Here is a 22,390-nt window from a genome sequence, read left to right as displayed (position 1 = left end):
AGCTTCAAGGCAGTTCTTTTTCCTCCTAAACGCCAGCACTGCAGGAAAACAATTAACAAGGGAGCAGCAGGAGACGGAAGGGTCATTCGGTGAGCTACAGTTACCATGAAGAAGTCGATGTGTACACTGAGTGTATTTCCGTTATTGAAGTGCATAATTAAGAACAATAATATGATATAAGTATTAATACGCAGAATTTTCTGCAGACACTTGTAGACACCATTGTAGAATACTTCATATGAAAACGTCGCCACTGGGCCGAAAATTCGACTTCCTATTTCTTTTCCCTAAAATGCGTAAATAAAACGCATGAACTATAAAGAAAAATTGTAATTGCGCTTTGAGCATGATCTAATTTCGCAACATTCAACAATATCGGCCAAAAACTTTTCTCTATAGCCGGGACCACTAATGCGGACTTGTAAAGTGGCGAATACAATCCGCTTCTTGTAGTGATGGCTCCATCTGCACTAAGCTACACGCCAACCGAGTGTCTTAGGGAATATTTTGCTTAATGATGAATAGGTCTTGCGAAAAACCATTATGAGCGGCTTTTAACTCTTCATCGAGTAAAATTTGATGCAGCTGGAAGAGGTGAAGACAACAATCGGAAACCACACAACAGGATAAGCGTTGTACTGCGAAGTGGAAAATTTTCTTGAAAGATCACACAGATTTTATAGCATGTAAAAAAAAAACACGAAAAACCGAAGGGTTGAAACGCATCCGTACTGCCTAAGAAAACTTGAAATAATTTTTTTAGAAAAGCACCTATACTTGTCGGCAGTACCCATACCTTTCAACCTTTTAATTATTGGTGTGTTTTAACATGCAATAAAAGCGGTCTGATCTTTCAAGAAATTTATTCCAGTTTGCAGTTCAGTGCTCGTCGTGTTGCGTATATTTCCTATTGTTGTCTTCGTCTTCTTCGCGCTGCTTCAAGTTTTCTCAAGATGAACCAACTCGCCCAAATCAAGTTGTTGCAAGTATTCGTTATTACGATTAACCAGTGTCAGGGACTACATATTGTGCATATCAGAATTTGAATCGATACAGTACGAAGTTAAAAAAAAAAGCCTGTCATGGTATATATGCATGTAAGCTGGTTATGGGTGATTATATATATATATATATATATATATATATATATATATATATATATATATCTACGAGGAGTCCGTAATGTGGGTAATTTTACAACGAATACCAATTGCGTCAGTTAAACTTGCTTCTTCCAATTCGCCCTCCCTCACCATCACAGAATGGCTGACTCCGTTCCTCACATGACTGTATGAGCGTGAGTGAACGTCAGCATGAGGGTGACCTTCATGGCGTTGCCAAAGTGGGGTATTCAGCAGTCGGCACCACTGAGCTTCATAAAATTACTACCAGAAGGAATGGTGGCGCTAGTGTCTATGGGAGCGGCACGCAGGGCCGGTAAGCCAGCACGCGAATGATGGGTAGTACATGGAACAAGTTCAAGACAGGACAAAGAGAGATGGAAGGAACAGGGCTAGGCATAACCTTGAGAGACAGAAAGAGAGCGGTTTTGCTCAGAAAGCAAACGGGTATAGCCGATGTTCCAATTGACATTAAGTGAAAAAAATGCGATGAAATTAGGAAATTCGCGGCTGCTAGATGGAATAGATTAGCGCAGGAGAGGGTTAATCGGAGATGGCAGGGAGAGGCCTTCGTCCTGCAGTGGACATAAAATAGGCTGATGATGAAGATCGTGGAGTCGGAGAACTGATGAACCAGTGTTTAAGGCAACGGTACCTAACTGACACTTTAAAGGTGCTCATTGGTTTTCCCTGTAATTATCAAGAAGCATTTTTCTAATATAGTAAGCATATCGCGGAATTTTAACTAGCTGAAAAGCCACTGGAAGGAACTATGTCGGATGTGCACACCTTTTGTTTTAAATGACTTTAAGAAAAGATATGAAAGGTCGCAGTTTGGTCCCAATGGCGAAGCATCTATAGTGGTAGTAAATTATTAGTCCCGTAACGAGGCAAGTTTTTTCGGCCGAAGAACTTGCACTAAAGAATCGCATATTAATTAAGTTAGTGAGCACGCTGTCATGGGCGCACAAGCAGACTTAATCAAATCTCACACAATGACCGCGGAAACCCGCTATCACAACGCTGGTGAGATGAAGACCAGCAGCAGCAGCGGCGAGCGAACGCTTCAACGTTTCTACAAAACTTGCTTACGCAACCGCCGGCATAAGGTGAGCGAGAACCAAGTGAAGAATGATCCAATAACCAAATCGGATGACCTGATCTTTGCATCCGCCGCGGATCACGTGCACCACGTTTGAAGAATGTTGTATGAACAGGCCTCGAAACAAGAAAGAAGACTCGCTAAAACTGCGTGTTTTCTGGGACAGGTGGCGCGGCAGTGCGGGCGCTATGATGCATGATTCGGGGATTTACTTTACGTTATGCATGTGTTGGGTGCAGCGGGCAGGCTGCTAAAGACTGGCGTTGACTTCGAATTCCAGTACATTGTGGACGGACAGCCGAACTCTTGGCCATTACTGGGTCGGCTGTTTGCGGTCGAAATCGAGAGGATCGCCGAGAATGGAAAGGACGTACAGCGCTTGCTCATGGAGTTCGATGCCGAAGAAATCCACGGGGCAGCAGACCTCCGGCTCTCAAAGGGATGCACACGCGATTCTTCCCAACAGTGCCACCCTACCACGGTCAATGGAACATCGCTTTCTTGGTGTAGAGCTTAGTTCGTCAAAAAAAAAATGTTGACGAACACGAGGACCGGGTGAAACGGAATGCCCAGAGAACATGCCATACGCTGCGCTGACAATGTATCTGTGGTTTCAGCTGTCCAGTGATGGTGCGAGAACTCTGGAACCCGATACACAATTTGTGGTCTCAGCTTTGAGAGTGCTGTTGTATGCCTGTCAGTTAAGATGCGAGGATGAATCGAACGCAATCAGCGCGAAGTTGGTAGCACAGCGAAAGGCTAGCTACGCGCGCGTCGTTGTCGATGCGGTTCAGGGTGACGTCCTCTGGTCTACTGTCTAGGATAGGGAAGCAGCTGGTAAAATTTCATTAGACGGCCTTCTAGGGCTAATGCATGACGAGAGGCTGGCCCAACGAGTGTCCAGATACCTATATTTTAAAGGTGTACAAGCACAGTGGATTAGACGCCTTTGCAATCTTCAGGGAAAGTTTGGCTCGTCGCTCATCCCTTGGAGGAAGACAGGGAACAAAAGTGCGAGAAGGCAATGGGGGCTCAAATTACGGGAGGGGAGAGCGCTTAATGACACTCTGTCATACTCTTCAAGCGAACGCCATAATTATACAGACCGCACGAAGCCGCCATTGATGTACTAAACCTATACGACAAAACAATGGGAGTGGTCTGCTGTACGGGGCAAGCGCAAGAGCTCTGTGCACTCTTGTGCATCGACGGCACCATGACCCGAAACCCGAAGTGCTGGTTGAGAAGTGCAGGACGTACGGAGAAGCGGAAGAGTACGGGGATCATCTCTACCTCGGTTGGAGGAGCCTTGCGCCACACCACACAGGGGACAGCACGTTACCCTGAGCGCTGGGATTTCTTGTTTCTGCGGTGGCAACCGCTCGTCAGCAAACCGATGGTACGTCGGACGCTCACGCAATAACAGACTTCACCACAAAGAAAAGCTTGGATCAGTGGTGAAAAGTAGCGAGTGGACGTCTGTCAACCGAAGTTAAACCGTGCATTCGAATGTGACAATGTAAACTTTTTCTATTTTGTTCCTTTATAAAAATTCCTTACTTCTTTAATAATTGGCTGTTGACTGGAATAATTGTTGTTATTTTTGTTTCACACCTAAGTTGAAGCAGTACTGCCCACCAATTCTAAATTCTATAGCCACGTCAACATCAACATTCGTCGGAGTCCCGCCAGCCTGGGTATATTGCCCAATGAGGGCACGCGTAAACAAAACAGCGTTTAAAACATGTTATCAACCTTTTTTCTTTTCGCACCTTCTGTTTTACAAAAGCCGGTTGTTGACTGCTTGTACTGAGTAAAGCATTTCAGCGACTTCTATGTTCTCAATCACGGACTTCCTAAAAGCTTTCTACGAAGCCGAGCTGCTCCTGTATTCGACATTTCGTACCGCGTTGTATTGCAACCTAACAATGAGACAGCGAAATTAAGCAACAAGCATCGGCCCATTTGTGAAATACCTAGTCGTCTGCCTATTTAATTCGTTGTACACGTTCTTAGACGTATCAGTGTAGCACGCGTGGAAGGAGAGTGTTCCTAATGTTAAATCGTGGTCCTGCACAATAAGCATAAAGCACTTAATGAACCTGTTTCTAGGACGGGCGCTCATTTTCAAACACCATGATTCACCATGCATTCCATGAACACCATGCATTCAATAAGGCAGTTTTCGGAGATTCACCCCTTCGAAAAAGCAGCACTCATGTCAACGGGTGAATTACAATATGACGAAATTTCTGTCGCGCCTGTCGTCTATTCTATAGATTCGAACACGTCGAACCAAGAAAACCGCATTCGATTGTGTACGAGGCAGTCCCTGAACGCTATTACAAAGCCGAGTCAGTTGCGTTTCAAAATTTCGCTTGAAATTATCACCACACAAATTTTTGAATCAAGGTTAATCGTGCATCTTCTAGGAGAATGGGCTCGTCAGTATTAGATGGTGTACACGTGGCAATAATTACAGCACGTTGTCTTGGTCCCTGTAGAAAATTACATTCATGCGGTAACGCATGTGGCATTAAGCGTTGACATAAGTTGTGTGATTTGATTCGAAGATCTGAATACACTAAAACTGTGCTACCTGCTGCCAAATCACGTCATTCTTTCAAGTGAAAGTGTGCTTTGGAGTACGGCTATTTACCATGCAGAGAAAGTACCCGAACCTTGAGGCCTCAGAGAAAGATGCAAAATGCGCAGTCTAAAACGCTTTATTGAGGTAGTTAACTTTGTATAATAAGTTCATGAATCTGATGAGTACACGCTGATCATTGCCCTCCCATCAACACCGTGATTGCGTGAGTTTTTTGGTCAATGTGTACGATACTCATAACATGAATGAAGATGCGCGGCGGAGACTGGGCAAACTAACGTCGGTAGTGAGTGCTTTCCTTAGTATTTACCTGATTATTATTTTTCAGACTTCTCGGCGAGAAAGAGAGAGTGTGTGTGTGTAACTTTTCTGATTGTCCTGGATGAGGTCAAGGGTGGGGAAAGTTAAATGTTCCCCATTAGCCATCGGCCAAGAGGCCCTGCTGCTTGGCTGCACCCTCGGTCATCTGGACAGCCTGGGACTGAGTCTCGCCAATCGAGCTGAGTGGTACCGTTTCCTGCTTCTCCGTGATAGTTATAATTTTTGTAGCTTTGCCTGTGGTGATGACGGCAGTTGAAGAAACACTGCGGACTGCTGCGTCACAACTTTTTTCAAAGCTAAGAGAAAAGTTCGGATGCAATTGAAACTTTAGCTTACGTCAATGAATGATAATCTCTTCCTGAGTTAGCTGCTGATGAGAAGGGGGCACACGGCAATTTATCCCGTCAGAAATGTTTTGACCGCAATACACTGCGGTCGGTCCACATTTTTTTTTAGGCTGCAGTACGTCCCGCATCAGCCCACATTGTTACACGGCCCTATCTACGGGACCGAACCACGAAAGAAGAGAAAAAGTGTTAACTCGGCAAGGAAGACGCTGTAATAAAAAAAATAATAGTTTCAAATAATCAATGAGTGTGCGTATCTTAGCGCGGAAAGACGTATCAGCCGCCAATGAGCGTAGATAATAGGGTGGCAGCAGTCATACGAGCAGGCTTTATAGTAACGTTTGCGTAATGAACACAAGCCCTTCCACATGTTTCTCCACAGTCATAACAGAAATACAAGAGACGCTGCCTTCACCACGCTCACAACATTTTTAGTATACTCCCACCGTACGACGCCATCTTTGTACAACGAGATTGACGAATCACCGCAAAGGGGGAATCTCGAGTGCTTGTGTTACTGCTCTCGGGCTAGGCGACAATTGTGAGCACATATGAGGCAGATTGAGGATGTGTTTACAGACACACAAAGAAAAAATGATTTTCTAAAACATTGCATAGTCTCGGAAAATGCGATGGCGTCTCTGCGTAACCTGCTAGTGCATCACAGGAAAGCTACTAGAATTATTGCTATATTGATTGAATGAAGAAATACATGTAACTTCGTGGTCCTGATAGTCTTTATTTTGTCTAATTATTTACAGCAGTGGCCATAAGTTTGTGGTCTCTGTGGTACACCGCGATCGGTTGTGTTGCTATACTAGACACGTTCTTGCAAAAGGTGAAATCTTTACACTAACTGTGACACGCGATCGGCCCACTGACGTCCGTGTAGCACTGAATTCCACACCTTTACGACAGGAAGGATACAAACCACTTGCCGTCGGGGCCCACTACGTCGACGTTAAAATCTCCCAATGTGACGATCGACTCGCTTTCGAAGAATGAGATCCAACCAAAGGCATCTTTATGAAAGGCCTCAATGTCTTCTTCGCATGTAGTCAGAGGGTCGTAGACCGTCGCGACGACTGACTCATCTTGTGTCTGCGCGTCACGCACTCAATGGGCCCGAGCCCTCGGCCGCTGTGGGTTCGGCAGCAGCAGCCTCTCGTCGCTTTCGGGCGCATTCGGGCTGTTGCTTTCGTTGTCGCTTTTTTGAGGGCACGTTCTTCTTGAGAGCGAACTGTGCATGTCCTGCCCCTAGCAGGACCAAAGTGCAACTGCTGGCAACGTCGCTAGGGCGATGTTCGCTTGTCCAACTGCATGCGCCCTTTCCTAGCCCTTCCTGCGACGAACACGCGAGCGATGTAACAATCGACAGTTCGTGCTGTCCCCTTCCTTCTTGTGCCTACCACCCACTTCATCTCTCGAGGGCTGACGCATACAGGCTGGCACGGGGCACTACGATTACTGGCAGCATGCCCACCTGAAGAAATAATACCTGTCCCAAAGAAAGAGTGGAAGGGAAATTGATTCTGGTTATACGGGGCTCAACAGACGCACACAATATTTTCCTGATGCTAGCCATGTACAGCTTTGCTGTAATATATACCAAGGAAGACGAAAAAGAAGAGATAATTTCTGATTTGTCCTTGCATGTTTCACGTCATCACCGTCATATTCATGGCTCATTCCCCAGAGTAGGTTGGGCCAGTTCACTAGGGAACATCAGCAACAACAGGGATGTCCAGCCAGCAAGCCATGGCGCCTACAATATCGCGGACTCCCTCTAAAGCTCAATTCATCGACGATGCTCACTCACGCAATGTTCTGTGTAAGCCAGCGCTTGAGCTTGCCGATGGAACGCTGCAAGTTTCAGATTTTGCTCAACGCTTGACGCAACATGCGAGTATATACTTATCTAATTATTCAGATACTTCACCCGTTACCATCGGAACATCGATTGAACAAGTATTTACCATACGTGGCGCTCGACGATTTCCTCCACCGTCTTCGCCCGCTGCCAGCTGGTTTGCATGCATTACCTAAACCGTGCCATGCGTGCAACTGGCGCAGCTTATCGAGCGTGCGACAACCACACTTACACTATATTTAGCGATATATAGCGCTATGGAAAACTTTTCTAACAACCTTAGAGAATAAGAGCAGCCTCATTGCATGGGTCGCAGGTGGAAGCGGAAAATCCACGCACTGCGGGAATCAATGTTATGCGAAGCATTTTGCAGGTACCTGACTATACAGCGTTTTTTAGGAGAAGAACCAACTTACACGCGTAAATTGAGTTGTTGCCTCTGCGGGTCGCAAGCTTCCGTGTGTGTGACGACAGCAGCATGACCACGACCCGTCGAATACAATCGTATGGCAGCAAAAGCAGATCTATGCCGCCGGGTCGGCGCCATCTTCGACATCACGATTGTTAGGTTCTACATCTTCAGTTCTAGGTTTTGCAGCACGAGCGCAAGCGAGAGAAAAGCGTGTTATGACGTCATCAGCAATCACGCGTTATACAATCGCACGTACCAACGCCTATGCCATGTGGTGTGTGTGAAAATGATGACATTTGTACTCTAGCGACGAAACGTTAAAACATGACTAAATTAGATGATCTGGAAGTTGGTACAATGTTGAAGAGTTTCTGCTAGCGTAAACTACTACAAGGAATGTACTAGGGAAACTCAGTCTCAGCGGACCACTTGAGGCGCCTTGGAGTCTTACGCGGCGAACCAAAGCGTGACCTGTCACATGAAAAGAAGACGAGGCAGGGGCGCGTGACACACTCGGAAAGTATTTCAAACACGTTGGTTGCCTGTGGAACGAGAAATGTGGGCGTTAGATCTTGACTTAGTTATATAATATATGAACAAGAAAGTGAACCGGGGGGCACCATTTTTATTACATTTACACGAAGGACAAGAGAGGGCAAATTACCTTAAGTACAAGTTAAATTAAAGAAATGATAAATTGACGGAAATGAAAGTGGATGAAAAAACGCATGACCGCAGGTGGGATACGAACCCCCGTCCTCGCATTAAGCGCGCGACGCTCTTACCAATTGAGCTGCTGCAGTGCCGTATTCTCGTCGACTTTGTGGGGTATTTGTGTTTTCGCTACTTGATATCACCCTGGCTAACAATGAGGCATGGAATTCGGTTACCATGGCGTAACGGTTCATAAACAAGGTTTTGGATGGACACGAGGACCACGTGAAACGGGATGTCCCAAGAGCATGGCATTCGCTGCGCAGATGCCGTATGTGACGTAGCAGCCGTCCAGTGTTGGTGCCCCAACTATGGAAACCGGTACACGGGCCCGGTGTGACTTTTACTAATGCTGTTGTATGCCTGTAGGGATTTAAGGATGAATCGAACGCCGTAAGCGAGAATGTCGGTGAAGAGCTACAGGTTGGCTATCCACGGGTCTTTGTCGAGGCGATTGAGGGCGACAGTGCTGGTCTTCTTTCGAGGCTACAGAGAAGCGACTGGTAGGATTTCATTAGATCGTCGTATAAGCCCAATGATCAAGGACAGATGCGCTGGTTCAAATATGTACATTTCAAGGCTGCACAAACACGGTGGAATAGGCGCCTCTAGTGTGCAGCAAAAGCTTCGTTTATTACGCTCGCCCCGTTGAGAAAGACAGCGAACGCTAGAAGCGAAGGCCGAAGGGCGCGGGTTAGGGAACAGGATACCGCGCTGTGGCACTCTGCCATGCTCTTTAAACGAACCTACTAAAGAAGGAGTGCAGTGTAAAAGCTACACAACAGCGACGGGAGTAGTCCGCTCGCCGTGGCACGCCCACGAGTACGGCGTACTTTTATGCACCGATGGCGCTGTGACCAGAAACTAGAAGTGCTGGCAGCGAAGGGTCGTGCGTTCGGAGATGCGGAAGAGAACGAGGCTCATATGGTGCTGGGCAACAGAGGGCAGTAAGTGCAGTTTATTCGAGAGACAAAACTTCGCGTAATTGTCGAATACTTTCTGTCAACACTTCGCCACTAGGAAAATGCGGCTTTTCTTGTTTTACTGTAAATAAAAGCCTTGTGCAGCCAATGAAAGTAAAAATATTAGTTTCGAACGTGGAATGACTTCGCAATATGCTAACAAATCCAGCTAAAATGTTTTCTTACCATCTCGGAACAGTAATGTGGACTTGCAAGGTGGCGTACACGAACTGCTTCTCGAAGTGTGGCTCCATCAGCACTCCTAGGCTCAATGCCGTCATCATGAGTTCTTTTGAAAAACGGTGCATGTGATACATATATGTTTATATATTACATATATTGTAAAGGAGATTTATTGGGGTTCGTACCGACCGCCGGTTCTACGATGCAACGAGCAGTTCCCGAGCTCGAGCTTCTGCTGCGCGCTTGATGCTGCCGATGCTGCTGACCCAGTGCCTAGGCTCAATGCCGTCATCATGAGTTCTTTTGAAAAACGGTGCATGTGATACATATATGTTTATATATTACATATATTGTAAAGGAGATTTATTGGGGTTCGTACCGACCGCCGGTTCTACGATGCAACGAGCAGTTCCCGAGCTCGAGCTTCTGCTGCGCGCTTGATGCTGCCGATGCTGCTGACCCAGTGCGCACGTTCGTTATCTTCCTTACAACATTATATATATATATATATATATATATATATATATATATATATATATATATATATATATATATAATGTGGACTTGCAAGGTGGCGTACACGAACTGCTTCTCGAAGTGTGGCTCCATCAGCACTCCTAGGCTCAATGCCGTCATCATGAGTTCTTTTGAAAAACGGTGCATGTGATACATATATGTTTATATATTACATATATTGTAAAGGAGATTTATTGGGGTTCGTACCGACCGCCGGTTCTACGATGCACCGAGCAGTTCCCGAGCTCGAGCTTCTGCTGCGCGCTTGATGCTGCCGATGCTGCTGACCCAGTGCGCACGTTCGTTATCTTCCTTACAACATTATATATATATATATATATATATATATATATATATATATATATATATATATATATATATATATATATATATATATATATATATATATATATATATATATATAACACAGATGCGTCATTATCACTAGCGATAACTGCATCGGTAACACAACTTTGTCCCTGCACCCATCTGAATTGGAATTCCTACGTTTGTGTATGAGATATGTTGACAGACCTCAGTAATGTAATCTGTGCGCCTGCGCGGTTGTGTGGCCTAGGGTTTATATATGCATCAACGACGAAGAAATGATGAAGTTTTTAGTCAGTGCCAGTTTGTGCTGTGTCTTCCTTTCGTGGTTCGACTCAGGTGTTTGCCCTGTAAGTTTAAGTTCAGAATTGTTATTCTCATCTGAATATCTTGATGTGCTTTTATAGCATTATTTTGTGTTCGAATTACGATTACGCACAGCGAGTGAGCTTATGCGAAAAATAACAAGTAATTTCATGCTTCCTGCTTTGTAAGGGGGACCTGAATCTCCGGTAAGTGAATAAAGATTCACATTTGTTCAGGCATAATTCATTTTTTTCAGGTGAATATATGGAATCAAATAGAAGTATGTTGAATTGAACATTCATTTATCTAATTTCATAGAGTCGGACCACTGATGGAGGCAGTATTTAAGGCAACGGTACACATTTGCGACCTTAAGGTCCTCATTAGTGTTTGTGGTAAATACCAAGAAGCGTATTGTCAATATTATAAGCATATCGCGAAATGTTAACTCCCTCAAAAGGCACTGGAACGAACCATGTTGGAAGTGCATGCCTTTCTTTAAGATATTTTAGCGAGAGCAATGAAAACTCGCAGTTTCGCCCCAATGGCGAAGCACTGATAGCGGTAGTAAAGTATTAGTCCCTTATAGGGCGTAAATTTTGTCGACCGAAAAGCATGCAGTAAAGAATCGGTTATTAAGTTAGCGAGCACGCTGTCATGGGCGCACAAGCAAGCTCGATCATATCTCACTCGATGACCGCGGAGATTCGCTGTCAGAACGCTGGTGAGAAGAAGAGCGGTAGCAGCAGCGGCGAGCGAACGCTCCAACGCGTCTACAAAACTTGCTTGCGCAAGCTACTGCATAAGTTGGGCGAGAACGCAGCGAACAACAATCCATCAGCCACATCGTCTAACCGAAGTTTTGCACCCGCCGCAGAATATGTGCAACACGTTTGAAGAATAAGAGAGGTGTATGAAAAAATTGGCTGAAGGCTTAGCTTGGTTAAGCCCGGAAGATTGCGAAAGCAATACCCTTGGCTGCGCCTTGGTTCGGCTGATGGTGTGGACATGGTTGCCCTTTGTTAAACTTATGGCTATACATCATCCGACATAGCGCAAGGCAGCGCGCCGACCACTGCGAGGAGCCGAGCTGTAGCCCATTTATCCTCCTAGCGTGACATCACACCAGCGAGCGCCCTCTCTCGGTAGCAGCGGCGCGCGAGGCTTCGCCTCCACCATCGATGCCGCCAGCTGGGGCCCCGTCTCTCGGCCTGGCGTGACGTCACATGGTCACGTGACGCGCAGCGGTGTAAGGAGGCGCCACGACCATCGACGGGCCGAAAGTGCGAGCAGTATTGCTTTCGCAATAAAAGAATCCAAACCCGAGTAAGGATCCGAAAAAGTTGCGTGCTTTCGGCAAGAGGTGCCGCGGGAGAGCCGGCGCCACCAAGGAATTAAGAGTACGACAACTGTCGAGGTGGACAAAGGATTAAGGCAAGGGTGTCGCCGCTGCTGTTCATGCTTTATATGATAAATATGGAAAGAAGGCTACAAGGAAGCAATCTAGGGTGTAATCTGTCGTACACATTTGGTGGAAGGGTAATTGAGCACCGACTACGGGGTTTAATGTATGCGGACGATATTGTACTGTTAGCAGATAGCCAGGAAGATTTTCGAAACCTGGTTAATTATTGTGGAGATGAATGAGACAGTCTAGATTTCAGTTTTATCGCAGCTAATCCGGTGGGATGTTTTTCAACGATGCAACTGATCAGGAGCTTACAATACAAGGCCATGAAATACGCCGAGGGGCCGAATACAAATATTTTGGGGCATGGGTAAACAAAGGGCAGATGTACACGGAAACGCACGAACAGTCTCTCATAGCAAAAGGGCGAAGAGATGCCGGGATAATGAAACATAGGGCATTGTGGGGGTGCAACAGGTGTGAAGTACAGAGGCGTATTTGGAAAGGAATAATGGTGTCGGGGCTTACTTTCGGGAATGCGGTTCTGTGCTTAAGGGCAGAAGTTCAGTCGAGACTAGAAGTAAATGAGAGAACTGTTGGAAGATTAGCACTAGGTGCCCACGTGGAAACGACAAACGCGGCAGTACAGGTGAATATTGGCTGGGCATCGTTCCAAGCATGGGAAGCTCAGAATAAAATCCTATACGAAAAACACTTGAGGAAATCGGACGATAACAGGCGGGCAGATTAGGTATTTAAATACCTATAGAGAAAGAGCATTGACTCACAAGTGCGGAAAAGAACTAGGAAGCTAACGAGTAAGTATGCCACGCACGAGGACGAAATAAGACAGAGCAATAAACGACAGGTTAAAAACGCGGAAGGTGAAAATAGGATAAATTCAATGAAAAAGAAGCATAGCGTTGAACAATATCGATACTGGAAACAGCAGACCAGGAACCAAGCGTTTTATGATAACTAAAGAGGTAGTGCTCTATTCTTTGATGCTAGGTCAGGATGTCTTAGAACGCGAAGCTATGAAGAGAAATTTAACAAAGAAGACACATGTACTGTGTGTGGTCAACACAGAGTATTGACAACACACAGATTGTCAACGGGATACTGCCATCTTGGTATAACGCTTAATGCGTCAAAAAAAGTTGTGGATCAACCCGAGGACCAGGTGAAACGGGATGCTACGAGAGCATGCCATGTTGCCTACGAGAGCATGCCAGTGTTGGTGCGACAACTTCGCCAACCGCTACAGGTGCCCGGTCTCGCAGATGCTAACGCTGTTGCATGGCGGTCGGCCTGAACGCGAGGACGAATGGAACGCAGCCAGCGCGAAGTTGGAAGCACGGCTACAGGTTGGCTTTGCGAGCGTCGCAGTCGAGGCGGCTCAGGGCGAAATCATCTGGTCTCGAGAAGAAACCCGTCACATGCCATTCGACGGTTGTCTAAGGCTGATACTTGACGAGGGGGTGACCCGACGAGTGTCCAGATACCTAAAATTTATTGTGTACAAACATAATGGAGTAGACGCATATACATTTTTGACCGTAAGTTTGGTGCCCTCGCTAGTCCCGTGCAGGAAAAGAGCTTACGGAAGAAGGCGAAAGCCGCGAGGGCGGGGGTTAGGAAAGAGGAGACTACGCTATGTCCGTCTGCCGTGGTCTCCAAACGAACGCCGCAATTATACTGGACCCACGAATCCGCCAATGAAGTAGAAAACTAAGTAGCGACCACAGCAATGGGAGTCGTCTGCTCCGCGGGGCAACCACAGGAGGAGTGTGCACTCTTCTGCATCCACGGCGTTATGACCCGAAAGCAGAAGTGCTGGCTGCGAAGTGGAGGGCGCACGCAGAAGCGGAAGAGCACTCGAATCATCTCTTCCTGGACTGCAGGAGCCTCTCGCCACACCCCACAGAGGGCAACACGTTACCTTAAGCGCTGGGATTTGTCGTTTCCGTGGGGGCAACCACTCGTCAGAAAACAGCTGATACGCCGCGCTCCCAATAAGAGCGTCCACCACGAAGAAGAGGCTGCATCAGTGGTGAAGGGTAGCGAGTGGATGTTTGTGAACCGAAGTTAAACCATATAGTCTATAGTGACAATGTAGATTTTTTTTCTATTTTGTTCCTGGTTTTTCTTTTTATTCTTGACACGGATATATCATTTTTAACTTTTGTTAATGCCGGCTTAGATGAAGTACAAGTGCCCACCAATTCTAAATACTGTAGCCACATCACCATCAACGTGCGTCGGAGTCCCGCCGACCTGGTTATACTGCCCAATGTCACGTAATGTTTGGATTCGCGCACTACACAGGTTTGCCAACTATGCCGAAAGGCAAACACGCAGTACATACGGAGGCACAACGTGGAGCGTCGATGCAGAAACGTCAAAAGAACGGAGGCGATGTGTGATGCTTGTCTAGGGAAGAACGACAAAGAGAGGTTTTGAGCAGAAAGAAGAGCGAGGCTTATGTAAGACATTTAAGTTATGCATACGTTCCTTCTGTCACGGCGGCACATACCGAGACACCCAATGAATGGGGTAGGCCAAATCTAAGAAATCTAAGACAATAAAATAGGCCGTTGAAAATCATGCGCTGTTCTATGAAGAGGTGTGTGCGCTCTAGAGATAACCCTGCATATGAATAGACATTACCGTTACGAGTTTTACGTAGTAGTTTACATCTTTACAAATACGTGTGGGTATATCTTATACGCACACGTTTTGCGCCGTCATATATAGCGCCCGATTAAGCAGAACAAAGGTGCACTCACGCTACTTTATCGGTCAGCGCGCAGTGGCCATAAAATCCATTGCTAAAAAAATATGTCCACAACAATATTCAGAAAGATAGCGACCGACCGATGGATACGAAGCCGTGGTAGGTTTGGCAATAAAAGCTTCCTTTTAAAAATGTTTTTTTTAGGCAAGGAGACTAGAGCGCAACCTCTGCCAAACACACACAACGTGGGATTGCTTTCTATGGAATGCTAAAGAGACGAACCATGCATAACTGGAAGATCATATAAACAGCGAGGACTAAAAAAATCGAGAGAAAGAAAAATTATTCCTTGCAGCTTTTATTGGTGGCACGCCACATTACTTCAGTGGAGTTGTACTAAGCCTAGTGCAGCGTCATCCCCTTAAGGACCCCTCGAGAGTAACGAACCCCAGAGACAAGCTGCACTCGAACAGATGCCTTGAATGACGTCTAGTGCACCGACCAGTCAACCATCCGCGCTCAGCCAGCCGCCCCTATAGGGACTGCTGGCCGTGTGCCCGGACAGTTCCAGCGTTCGTTAGACGCTGACAACATCTCCGCCGAGTAAGTCACTCGGCTTCGAAGCAGGGAGACCAGCGCTCTAAGCGAACAGTCAAGGCCCACTCCTGAGTTGCGAACAACCTGGACGCATATCGACTCCACCGGTGTTTGCGTGCGTGACTGGAACCCTTACCCTTTGACAGGGTTCGGACCCACTTCATCACGAACACCTCCCTTAGCCATTTCACGTATTTTAATCGACGCTCCATGGGGTGAAGAAACAGTGACAATGGCTCTGGTGACTGGTACTGAGGGTAATGGCGCTTATATTTCTATGGAGTCACATGTATACAGGCCCACCAAATGGTTCACCATCACCATCATCATTAATGATTCATCACCATCATCGTTAAGATTCTTATTGTGTGCTCGGCAGAACGAAGGACCTTCTTCGGTTGCCACTGCATCACACTGGCTGATCCCATCCTGTGTCTGCAATATTCCCAGTTTCACCGCACCACCTAACCCTCTGCCATGACTGACATTGTTTCCTTTCCCTCGGCATGTGCTGCTCACCGTGACTGCTTGGTGCTGCTGCTGTCTCACTGAATAGCTCATACTTAAAAAAACAGAAAGAAATGAAAATGAGGAGCCATTTTACCCTGTGAAGGTGGTTAACCAGCGAATTATGTATATGTCATTTATGCGAAATACAAAGAAATACACAATCATTTGTTGTCTCGTTTCTCATTATCTCTATCTTGTCACGCAAGTGACGATGGCCCGGTGGTCGCTGCGATACACCACCAATGGCTCTATGACGGCGCCGGTTAGGTTCCTGGCTAGCGTCAAAGCTGTACCCGACTGTTGAGGCGTCGTCGTGGGCACTTTGGAGTCACTATAATAGAACTGCAGACCTAACTGTTCGAGCAAAAAGGACAACAGCCTAAAGACGCTCTGACGACGCACCTCTTGTTGACGCAGCTGCGACGGAGCGCCGTTTAGACGCAGGTGGCCGTTAAACCGAGCCTCAACGCGAGCGGCGATACTGCGTTGACCGGGGCGCAGTGCAAAGGAGTGCACGAAACAAAACACGTTTGTTTTTAATTTGCGATTGGGCAGACTTCCTAGGTAATTAGCTGAATAAAACTTGGAAGGGCTACAGTTTTATTCTAGAGGACAAACATGGAGCTACGTTTACCTCCCGTAGAAGCCCATATATTGAGAGCAGACGAGAATTCCAGAGTATTTACCACTTCACTGTGAACTACGCAATTCGGTAAAGTAAATGAATCCCAGTGTAATGTTAAAGCCACTTTATCAGCTAATTGTCATGTAACTTGTTTCGGGATAGTTTCAGTAAAACAAGAGTTACAGCCGTTTTCTGTAACCCCACTCCCTCCGGGGATGCCCATGTATGGACAGCAGACGGTAATTTTGTAACGTTTACAACTTCACTGTTAACCAACTAATTATGACCAGTAAATGAAAGTCGGCGAAATGATAGATTCGTCTTAGCGGCAAATTTCCGCATGAATTTTTTTCTGAGGTACCTACATTTCTTTGAGAGCTACAGAGCATTCGCGAGAAAGTGCACTTTGCCGTAAGGCGTTTGCTGTTCGCCGCCACAATTTTTTACGGAAGGTATCCATGCAGCCACATGTTAGAATGGGGTACGATATGCGTACCTTTAACTCCGCATTGTAGCTGCGAAAGCTCCTCTCAGGTAAATGGAAAGCCTGTAGTCATAGGAGAAATTGCGGACATTTTATATTAACGTAAATCACCTATGCCATATAGCACTAATTCCCTTATTATTCCGGATTCGCCGAAGAAGCGCACAGTGCTTACACTGAAAATCAGAATGGATAATTGACCAATTGACATTCCATAATCACCTTTCCAACTAGCGGTATTGTCAGTGCACATCGTGAGTCGTTTACTTCAGGGTACGGACCTGCGGCCAAGCCAGCGTTTCCTCCGTGGTGTTTGAGCCGTCCACAAGTACATATAATGATTCCAGGACTACAGAAGAAGACAGATATACCGGCCCCTGCACTAAAACAGCTGAGCTTACTTCTTTTGCACGAAAAGTACAGCAACCACGTGCATATCTATACTGATGGACCGACTACGTCATCCTGTTCTGGTGGTGCGCTGATTACACCAACGCGAGGAATGGCAGTGCGGATCAAGACATCGCATGTCACGACTTCATCGGTGGCAGAACTAACGGCCCTGCGTCGTGCACTGGAATTCATTGATTCTTAAAGACCTAGAAAATGGGCTGTGTTCTGTAATTCAAAACCGGCACCAGAGTGCACGCAGACAGTTATCCGACGCGGGTGTCATGAGCAATTGACATACGAAATCGTGAAACTTTGCCATCACGTCCAACAAAAAGGTCACGAGGTTGTTTTTTCAACGTATGCCTGGCCATTGCGGAATCAGTGCCAATGATTCCGCCGATAACGCTGCTCGCACAGCACATCAAGAAGAGCACAGCGTTTAAATTCTGCTTTCGAGGACAGACACCGCAAGGCAGCTTCGACACCTGGCACGCAGTCTCACATTGACCAAGTGGAACTCGCCCAACTTGCGACTTACTCGACTGCATCAATTAAACCTCTCCCTGCAACTGCGACCTCCACTCGGACTTCCTCGACGTGAAGCTACGCTTCTCTGTCGCCTTTCGTTAGAAGTCGCCTTCACAAAGGCATACTCTACATTAATTGGCGTGACTGACAGTGCAGCATGCGAGGTCTGCGGCACCGAAGAATATATCGACCACCTGCTGTGCCACCGTCCACAATATGCCCGAGAAAGACAAGAACTTGCCAAATCTTTCCAAAAACTGGGCAATCGGCCGCTTTTTGTGCAGGTGCTGCTGGATGACTGCCCCCTTCGCTCACCGGCCCATAAAGCGTTGAAGGCGCTTTTGTGCTTCTTAAGGACGACGGGCTTGTGCGACCATCTGTGACTATTAATGCGATGTCTGTAAGACCACGCGCGTCAGTGAACTCACCACAATTTCCTTCCCTCCTCTCTCTCCTTGTCATCTTTGTTTTCCCCTTTAACATTCCGCCGGTGTAGGGTAGCCAAACGGACGTTATTCTGGTTAACCTCCCTGCCTTCTGATTTTCTCTTTCCCTCCTTCAATCACATTACAGGACATATTGCAATACACGAACTGAACGAGTGATTTCAGAAGGCACGTACACTTGGACCATATTGGAAGCTAGCACAGGTTTTGAGATACGCGCTGTCATATGTACAGTATACATGCAGTGTTGTTCCATTGATATATGTAACAGAGGGCATTTTTATAAGTTGAAGGAAATGATTTACAGGAACACCAATAGATTTCGTCGCATACATTGTCAACGCATATATCTATATTAGTGTCCTCCTCGGAAATCTGCTCAAGCGGATATGAGATTCAAAGTTGTCAGCTACAACTTGTCAATATCAACAGTGATGTATAGTATAATTCGCTTAAAGATCAATAAAATGGTTGATTCTTGAAATATTTACTTTGATTTCTCGTCGAAATAATGTTCGCCTCAGAGTAACTGAGCTCAAGAAGTAGAATTGTCCTACAAGCTACAAGTGAGTTTTAAAAATTCTGATAACGATGAAAAATAACGGCACACTCTGTAGCAGGTATTAGAGCTCCCACAACGTCACGGAAGTATTAAAAAGCGTTTCTAAGGCAGAGTGCAAGATCGGCATTAGCGGAGTTCAAGGCGGCGAAATAAGCCGCCGTACAAAACAGCAGACCTGCAACTCAAGTTAAAACGAGGTCGCTTACAGAAGGCGCAGGATGAAATCCCGGCCGCGGCGGCCGCATTTCAATGGGCGCGAAGTGGAAAAAGACCCGCGTGCTAGGCATTGGGTGCACGGTTGAGAGCGCCAGGTGGTCAGTATAAACACGAACTCCCCTACCAACGTGTTCCTCATAATCATATCGTGGTTATGGTACGAAAAACTCCAGATTTGCAATAACTTTATTTACGAGTTCACCTAAGGTTGTGTTATGTTCAGCCCGCGAGATCTCGCACATGCATAATCATGACTTGGTGTACAAACGCCGATGCGAACAAACGTAGACCAGCCGCAATTAATGGCTCAAATGGGTGGCTCAAAAGAAAGGTATGCGCAAAGCGGTGTGTTCCCGAGAATGCAAGCACCCAAGAATTGGCAGGCAGTCGGGAAGATCGCAATATTTTAGTAGGGCCGACCAGATGTTCAGTCGATTCAAAGCGCGAGTGACTGTCTTATATATCGCTTCAAATGCAATAAATAGGCAGCAGTGCGACACCTGCGCATCACTGACACCGGTAATAACTTTTAACGCCCAAGGAGCTTAGATGTGCGTACTTCGCTATTCTTATCCTTTGTGGAGCCAAGTAATGGGTATTTTTCACGGTATTCTTTCGTGACACTCAGCCAGCTATGCCTCCGAATTTCTTTTAATTAGCTTATTTCTTGAAATTCCTTTTGGGTAGCTATTTCAATCTCAATTTGTTTATCTTTAATTACTTTTATGCCCGTTATACACACAATTACTGCGGGATCACTCCGGCATTCATAGTTTCTGATATACAAACGGCGAAATACATAAAAAAAGGCAATGAACACCTTCACGGATGCTACCGGATGGGTCCGCTTATGGAGCCAGCACATAAGCGAGCGGATCGTATTTCTCACCTGACAAGTCCTCATTAGTTCTCCTGGATATTAAGAAAAATCGTTTGGCAGGTAATGTCAGAATGTGGGGAACATTTAGAAGGCTCAATATCGCAAACAATAATTTTATGCGAAGCGCCCGTCTTTTATTTCACGGTTTTAACAAAAGCTACGAAAAGTCGCATTTCACCCCAACGGCGAAGCATTGCTAGCCGAAGTAAAGCATTCACAAACTACACGGTAGTTTTGTCGGCCTAAAAAAGTGCACTCGCTTCCCGCTGTGCGGCCTGGTACGAGGCTCCAGCAGCCCAGGACCAGATGATACTCCTGTTCCGCATCTCCGCACGCCCGGCACTTCGCCGCCAGCACTTTCGGCTTCGGGTCATAGCACCGTCGATGCATGACAGTGCGCAGTGACGCTAGTTTTGCCTCGCAGAGCAGACCACTCACGTTGCTGTGTATAGGTTTTACTTCCGAATTATTGTTTGGTCTCTCCAGCATGACAGCGACGTTCATTTAAAGAGCATGACGAACTGCCATAGCGCGGTCTCCCCTTGCCTAACCTGAGCCCTCGCTGACTTCCGCCTCTTGCGTTCGCTGTCTTCCTGCACGGGACGAGCGAAGAAACCAAACTTTCGCTGAAGACTGGAGGTGTCTGCTGCAGAGTGTTTGTGTAGCCTGGAAATGTAAGTGTCTGAACACCTTAGTGGTTACTTCTCGACAGGTTCGAAAGAAGAAGACGAGCCGATGTTGCCCTGAATCGCCTCGACAGTGACGCGCGCATAGTCAACGGATAGCACTCCACCCACCTTCGCGCTGACTGCGTTCCATTCATCGTCGCGTCGTCACCAACAGGCATACAACAGCGACACCACCGGTCACACCGGGCACGTGTAACGGTTTCCGGAGTTGTCACCACCAACACTGGACTGCCGCAGACCCACATACATCATCTGCGCAGCGGATGACATGCTGTCGGAGCACCTCGTTTCCCGTGGTCCCCGTGTCCCTCCACAGCATTTTTTGACGGACTTAGGGTTACACAACAGTAACGGTATGTCGTTTACGATGGTAGCCTGGCACCGCTGGAAGAATCGCGTCTGCGTCACTACCGAAGAACTGCAGCACCACATATTTCTTGTCACGGAACGCCATGTCCAATAGCTGACCATCCTCGGAACTCTTGGCGAGCTACATGATGTTGTCCGCAAACAGCAGACCCGTTACTGTGCAAGGGTGCGGCTGACCGTCCATTATGTACCGGATCTTGAAACCGCTATGGAGCAGCCTGTCCCCATTCCCGACACATATGTCATGGCGCCCGGTCTCCTGCGCCCCCTCTCGGAGAGGGCACGTAACTTTAGCGAATCATCTCTCATTTCCAGGCCTGTTTGTGTACCTCTCAAATTCCTCGAAGGCGTTGCATATAATTTGCGGCAGGTGCTAAAGCTAGGTAAGCCGCTTTAGCTGGCTGATTCTTGTTCGCTTTGTACTCACTCGCCCTATGCAGGAGGTTACGTAATCAAGCAACGCGTTGAATCAGGAACGCGTTGAAGCGTTTGCTTACCGCAGCTGTTGCCGCCGTTGATATCAGCAGCACTGTGATAGCCAGTTTCTGCGGTCATCGAATGAGATCTGATCAAGCTTGCTTGAGCGCCCGTGACAGCGGGTTCCGTAGCTTAATTAGTAAGCAGAAGTTTACTGCAATTTATTCGGCCGGCAAAACTTGCTTCGTGTTGTCTAATTACTTACTACCGCGGTCAATCGTTCCCCGTTGGGGCGAAACTGCTACTTTTCATTGCTTTCGTTAAAATAGTTAAAGGCATGCACTTACAACAAAATTCCTTCCAGTAGTTTTTTGATCGCTTTCGAACTTTGCAGTATGCTAACAATATTTACGAAATTTGTTAATAATATCCGGGAAAACCAACGTGGTCCTTTAAAGAGGCGAATACGTACCGTTGCCTCAAGAAATTGCTTTACCAGAGCTCAGATGCCATCACCTTATATAAAAAACATTTCGTGCTCTTCCACTCTGTGAAGAAGGATAACCAGCCAAGCTATGTTGAGATGACTCTATTGTCAACTATATGGATTTATATTGTTGTTGCTATATTGCTTGAACAAAGATGCATACACCTAACTTCGTGGTTGCTATCGTCTTTATTTTATCTCATTCGTTACTACAGTGACCATAGCTTTCTGGTGGCTGTGGTGCACCCCCCGA

The sequence above is a fragment of the Dermacentor andersoni genome, chromosome 9, assembly GCF_023375885.2.
Source record: "Dermacentor andersoni chromosome 9, qqDerAnde1_hic_scaffold, whole genome shotgun sequence".
In the NCBI taxonomy this organism is placed as follows: Eukaryota; Metazoa; Arthropoda; class Arachnida; order Ixodida; family Ixodidae; genus Dermacentor; species Dermacentor andersoni.
This window is presented reverse-complemented; position numbering follows the sequence as displayed.